We start from the raw sequence: 7476 nt of genomic DNA, 5'->3' as shown, positions 1-7476 counted from the left end.
TGGAGGAAGAAAAGTTGATGAGACTTACTATAGAGGTCTTATTGGAAACTTGTTGTACTTTACACATACAAGACCTGATATCATGTTTGCTTCAAATATGCTTTCTAGGTTAATGAGTTCACCTAGTCATCCACATATTGGCGTGACAAAAAGGTTGTTAAGGTATATTCAAGGAACAATGAATTTTCCAATCATGTATTCTAGAAATTTGGATGTCAAATTAGTTGGCTATTGTGATAGCGACTTGGGAGGGTCTATTGATGACATGAAGAGTACATCGATATGCTTTTTATCTTGGTTCGGGTATATTTACATGGGCATCGAAGAAGCAAGAAACAATAGCTCTATCCACGGCAGAAGCGGAGTACATTTCGGCATCAATAGATACATATCATGTTGTATGGCTAAGAAGAATCATGGAAGACATCCAAGTGTAGGGATGGTCATGAGGCGGGTATGGGGTGGGTATGCAATCCCAGTCACCGCCCCTTCATAAGAAAATTACCCATACCCGCCTCGTTACCCACATGAATTGGAGCGGCGCGGTATGAGGAATACCTAAATGGCGTGGGTTTCTCATGGATTACCCGTAACACTGAGCTAATACATAAATTTTTCTGTAATCAAAACTTGAATATGACTCAAACAAAAATAATTAGGTAAGAACAATGCATTCTAAAATCTTAAATTCAGTAATTTCTCTTAAAGCGAACAAAAGAATCTGTTAATGACTTATTAGTTTTTCTGTTTTTTTCTTTCTCATTCTATCCTCGTCGACGTTAACCATTTCATTATCTGCTTTATGTTCTATATTTTAACTTTTAGAAAATGTGTCTGATCACAACAAAAGAGTGAAAGTGATGAATGTACAAAAACGACCAAGAATATAATAAATGAATGAAAGCTCGATTAAGTGGTGAAAATATAAAAATTGAATACAAATTCTTGCACAAAAGTCTAAATCTCTATAATATGAAAGGTACGGGGCGAGTATGGGGCGGGGAACTTTAATCCCGTCCCTGCCCCATCCCCGTAGCTTAGGTTTTGGGTATTACCCATACCCGACCCTACCCCAATTGTGCGGGCAAAACCCTACGCAAACGGAACGGGTATCCACGGGGATGCGTTTGGGTGGGCCAAATGGCCATCCATATCCAAGTGAAACAAGAAGGGTGCACCTAAATTTTTCGTGACAACAAATCCGCAATTGCTATGTCCAAAAATTCGGTTGAGCATTATAGAGCACGACATATCAAACTCAAGTATCACTTCATTCGAGAAGCGGTTGAAGATGGTGAGATAAAACTCAAGTATTGCAAGACGGAAGACCAATTTGCGGACATATTCACTAAGGCACTTCCCAAAGACAAGTTTCAAAACTTTAGAGAATTAATTGGAGTTGTAGAACATCACATTAAGGAGGAGATCGTTGAGTGTTAATGTAATGTTCAAATGTAATAGGAGTGTAAGAATATAAGTATTAGTAAAATAGTAAGTGGACATTAGATGTCCACATGTCATCTTATCTCTAAGATCTTATATTGACCATGTGTAGAGAGAGAAATTAATTGTTGTGAAATACAATTGAATGAGAAAAGAGAATGAGTAGAAAATATTAGTTTACCACTTCTCCATCATCAAAATCCTTCTTAATCTTCAAATCAAATCATCCAAAAATCTAATACACCATCAATTGAAATGTTTTTTCAATGTTTAATTAACCGTGGAAGGCAAATCTTTATATGCATTAGTGTAATCATCTGGGATGATGAATTTAAGCCCTTAAGTAATTGAATATCTTAATTACCTATTTTTTTTCTATTTCATGATTCAAACATAGTTTTCTCTACAATATATTTAGGCTCGTGCAGAGCAGAGCACGGACATCACACCTATTATTAATAATAATAAATATATAGTCCAAAGAAAGAAGAAAAGCGGGCACCTAACTCAGCTGATCATCTCCGTTTCTCAAAGTTTCATGTGCTCCAGGAGGTTCCAGGTTCGAGCCCCTAGTGACGTAATATTGCAGGAATTAACATGGAAGGTAGTGTTATCTTGCCCCCCTTGTGACACAATCTCAGCCCCCTTCCGTTTCGGCTCGGTTGACTAGGTTACCCATGAGGCTCACTGGTACTAATGTAATAGTACGCTGCTTGGAACTTAGATTGTTAGGCTTCCAATTAGATAATTATGTAATAATATTAATAAAAAAATTCTAAGTTTAAGGAAGAAAAAGAAGAAAAAAATATAATAAGCTCTAAAAAACCAAGGTGACGAAATTGGTGGTACAAAAAATCCAGCCATACTATTTTTAATAAATAAAAACAATTTGATTATAACGTGACACAAAGACTCCATTTCCTTTTAAAATTATTAAATTTAGTTTTCATTACTTTATATATTTCCAAACCTGCCATTTACTGTATATATGCGCATAAATTTTTCTTCTACTTTCGTGATTTCATTTCTTTTTCCTCTTTCCCCTAAAACCACCACCACCTCCTACCGCCGCAACACCATCAAACCACTACCACTTCCAGATCCGATACTAGCACCTCATCCTCTTCCTCCTCCTTCGTATCCACCACCACCAACAACACATCTGCTGCCACCAACCGGTTACGATGTTCAGATCTGACATCAAAACCATCTCCTCCATTGCCACCTCCTCCACCTTCACCACTAGCAACATCACCTTCTCAATTAATATGCTGACAAATCTCTTAAATTCAAGAGTAAGCCCTAATGATTCAAGTTATTACAATCTTAATTAACCAAATCCATTACATTTCGGTCATTGTTAAGTTTTGTCAGAGATAGTTTTTGAAGACGAGTGATGAGTTATTTACGTGGAAATGTATATAATGCTCGGATCTGTAAAACCAAATGGGAAAGTTGCGGTGGATTAACAAGGGGTAATTGCGGTGGTCTGGTTTTTCTAAAAAAAAATCGTTTTTGTGGTGACGATGAAAATTTTAGCAGAAGATTTTCTAGGGTTTTTGATTGATTTTTGTTTAATCTCTTAAATCTTTATCTCAATTGAAAATTCGATGTTGTAATAGTCTTGATTTGCAGGTGCTGGTATTTTGTGTTGGTATCTATGAATTTGGGAAATCTCAATTAAAAAAATTCTGGTAAGTAGTGATTCTTTATCTTTGAATAATGTATGAATTTGTTGTTTTCAAGTTGGTTTGATTTGAAATTAGGGTTCTTAGTGATGAAAATGAAAAGAAAATCCAGTGTTATAGAGCGACGACCCTTCTTTGTCATACTTCTACCATTGATTTGGTAACATATGCCAAATTGTGTTTCAATTGGTGAGGTAACTAATGTTTTGGTAGGTCCTTATAAAATTGATACATACTAGTGGTTCTTCTACTTTTGGTTTATATCTGTGTATATTATTAATTCTGAATGTATAACTGAGGAAGCTGTATGATGCTGTTTGTAACTACTTGAAGCTAATGCATACTTTGTTAACTCGAAACATATGACATTACATTACATTACATTTTATTTTATTTTTTTTTGGTATCCAAAAAGAACAAAACAAACAAAACAAAGGCAAACACTATGTTTCTACATTACTAAGAGTAGCAACATCAGGAGGCAGTTCACTAGTAGTCCATTTAGCTTGGACTTTATGATGCATAGCGTAAGAAGCCAGATTATGAGCCGTAGAGTTAATCTTCTTTGGCACATAACTGAAATTATTGCTGCTATTCAGGTTGGGCATCAGCTTTGATGATCATGTGTAAAGAGTGTTTGCAAGGAAAATGGGAATCAATCTTGTCTAGTTTTTTTTTTTCATTTTTTGTCGGAAAAAGAAATTTGCTGGTTTGTGGTTCTACTGGTGGTAGTGCTAGTGCGGGTTTGGTGGCGGTAGTGGTGTTGCAATTTATGTTCCTGTTTTACATAGCACCAACACATGAATTGCTAACATGCATAGAGCGATGAGCGATGAAATTTACATTGTCATTTATGTTCCTGTTTAAGTTGGCGACTGGTGTTGTGATTCCATATTTATGTATTGAAACTACAAAACATCCTTGAGAGAGAGAATGAGAGAGTTGTTAACATGCTTTTCTTGCATTTTGCGCATTCATTTTTGGTTGTACCTTTGCACAGTTCTTTGGTGTTGTAATAGTATTGATTTGCAGGTGCTGGTATTTTTGTGCTGGGTTCTATGAATTTCGGAAATCTTTGGATTTCAGCATGGAAAAATTCTTTCACCAGAAGTTAGTCGTCTGCAATCAGAATTTGCAAAAAGTAAGTTATTGACTTCTTTTCTTTCTATTAAATAGGAGCATGAGTTCTTATAGCTAAAAATCATTACCATACAATTCATATGTTTTGCAATCTCGATATGATAGTACCGTAACAATTATGCATTTGCCAAGTATTTCTTGTTACTTAGTGAATCATATCAGTTTTTTTGGACAATTAAATTACTTTTACATAATAGACATTGCATTTGCTACACCAAGATTGTATTGACGAAACTTAATTTTGTTAGTGACATTTTTTGTTGAAACAATTTTGGTTTCATCTGATTTTTTTCATTTTCTATGAAATCAGTTTTGGTTTCATCTTATTTTCAAGTTTTTATCAACGAAACCACTAGTAATATAGTTATTTTCTGTTTTGGTGGCGTCTGGTTGGTGTTGATGATAGCGGTAACGGCGGTGGCGCAGTGGAGATGGTGGTGGCGCGGTAATGGTAGTGGTGCTGGTGGTTGTGGCGGCGATGGGGGTGGTGCATAAAGATAGTTCCAAGTGTGCAAGACCTTCTAGGGGTTGGAGAGTACTTCCCTAGTTCGACCAGCTTTCATCGATTGTGAAACACTCAAGAGTACATTTATGATGAAACCAATTTCGGTTTCATCTAAATTTGGTGAAACCGATTTTGGTTCATCTAACCTTGCCTTAATTTTTTTGAAATTTTTCGGTGAAACCAACGTTGTTGGTGATAAATAGTATTCTATTGAAACAAGTATTGGTTTCATCTGCATTTGATCAATATTTTTTGAGTTTATATTGACGAAACTAAACATAGATGAAACCAGTTTTAGTTTCATCAAATATTTTTTTTAGTAATATAGAGATGGATTGTTTTTGATGAAACCAATTATGGTTTCATCAAATTTTTTTAGTAATATAGAGATGGATTGTTTTTCTGATGAAACCAAACCTTTTTTTTTTTGATGAAACCAATTTTAGTTTCATCAATCTTTAGTTACGAAGGTGATGGTATTGGTGGTTATGGTGCTACTAGGGCGGTAATGGCGGTGGTGGTTTTGTTGACGTCGGTGTTGGTTGGCATTGGTGGCGGCTAGTGGTGGTTGGATTTGCTGGAGGCGGAGGTGGTGGTGGTTTTATGAATATTTGGTGGTGGTGGGTGGTGGCGTTGGTATGTATGCTGGTTGGTGGTGGCGGTGGTGGCAACGACGGTGGTAGTGGTGGTGGTCGGCGGTGCTGGTTGGTGGTGGTGGTCGGCGGTGTTGGGCGCTGGTTGGTGGTGATGGCGGTGGTTGCGATAATTGTGGTGGTGGCGGTGGTCGTCCGTGGTGGTCGGCAACAGTGGTGGGGACGACGGTGGGTGGCGATGGTGGCGGGCGATTTCGGTGGTGGGCGGCGATTTCGATGGTGGGCGGCGGCGATGGTGGTTGGCGGCGGTGGTGGGCGGTAGCCTGGTGGTTGGCGACGTTGGTGGTTGGCGGCGCCGCGGTGGTCCGCCGACGACGGATGGTGGTCGGTGGTGTTGCTAGTTTATGGTGGTGGGTTATTGTTGTTGTTTTTGTTGATAATATAATAGGGGTTTATTTTTGTTGGAGTGATTTAAATTAGAAGGGTAATATAAACAGTTTATGTTAAATGAGGTATTTGTGAACAATTTATTTTGTTGGAGTTTTTGTGCATAGATAGTGACAAAGGTATATATTTGTTTTGTTGGAGTTTTTTTTAACCAGCGGTCTAAAAAAAAGCCAAAGGTATATACAAAAACCCAATAGAAGTTGGGAGTTACGACGTTTGACACGTCATTCAATTCAAAACCGTTGATTGAAACAAATGAATGGCTGAGAATATATTTTGGAGAGTATAAATAATACATTATCGGTCTGTCTCTCAGTCAAAAAGGTCGTCGAAAACAAATCAGACACGGATCTGAAAATCCCTAAATTAAGATTTGAAATTTGAATTATAAGAGGAGAATGTCGATTTCAAAATTCGCAGTTGATTATCACAAAAAAGATGAAGGAGGTCATTACGAAGATTATGATTATGGCACCAATTTAAAGAAGAAGGTGAAGAAGCAGAAGACCGAAGAAAAAGTTGAAGTTAAAATGGATGATAATTTCCAGAAATCTCTTCCAGTTGAATTGATTCTGGAGTTTTTATCAAGACTACCAGTAAAATCTCTGACGAGATTAAGCTGCGCAAGTAAGTATTTGTACAATTACATCAATCAAAATCAACAATTTACTAAATCTCACTTTATAAATTATTCCCAGAAAAATCTCATCCTAGTGTTTTATATAAATTATTATGGTACTGAGAAACAACAACAACTATGTCTTCTTAGAAACTTGTTTCATGCCAGAGATATTGAAGATGACAGTAATGATATTACGATGTAGATTTGAGTAAAACAATTACACTTGAAAACAAAGGGGAATTTGTTGGATATTGCAATGGTTTAATTTGTTTCAGACAGATGTTTAACAAAATTGGTTGCCTCATCGATGTTTGGAACTATACTACTGATAGGTGTCATAAATACCTTCATTTATATCTATAGTTTATGCTTGCTTTGCTATTTTTCTTGTGAATTATGTATCTTATGTGTGAGTTTGAGTTTATTAGGTGCAATGGAGTCATTGGGAGCAAAAGAAGGAGAAATCATCCGTTTTGAGCATAAAAGATAGAATCATCATTCCGCAGGCGAATGGCATGGGAGTCAGCCATGTTAACACAAGAGCTGCCATTTGGTTGGCCCCCATCCTATGTATGGGTACCTAAAATCATGATGAGAACCCCTATCTACTTCACCTGAGTGGGTATAGCCAGTCTCATTCCTACACAGAACCCTAAAATTGAGGGAAGTTATTCCTCTCAATCATTTGTTTCTGAAACCCAGAAAAGAGTTGCGGCTGTGTGAGAGAAAATAGAGGAGAGTAATGCGAGAATTCAGTCAAGAAATGGGTTGAATCGAGAATAACTGTTAGGCCAGGGATTCGATTGATGTTGGAGGAAGAATTTGCTGCCAGATAAATTGAGAAATGGAAGAAGAGGAATCAAAATTGAGGTTGAATTCAGTTAGGGTTTGAAGAACAGGAAAGAAGAAATTCGACTTCTTAAATGAATGAGAAGTGGGTTTATCTGCTAAGGGTTAGTATCGGATTTGGGTTTTGATGATTGTGCTGTGAATCGAGTACCAGATGAGGAACTGCCATTTAATTGGATCCGATTGAGA

Source organism: Papaver somniferum, chromosome 9, assembly GCF_003573695.1.
Source record: "Papaver somniferum cultivar HN1 chromosome 9, ASM357369v1, whole genome shotgun sequence".
Taxonomy (NCBI): domain Eukaryota; kingdom Viridiplantae; phylum Streptophyta; class Magnoliopsida; order Ranunculales; family Papaveraceae; genus Papaver; species Papaver somniferum.
This window is presented reverse-complemented; position numbering follows the sequence as displayed.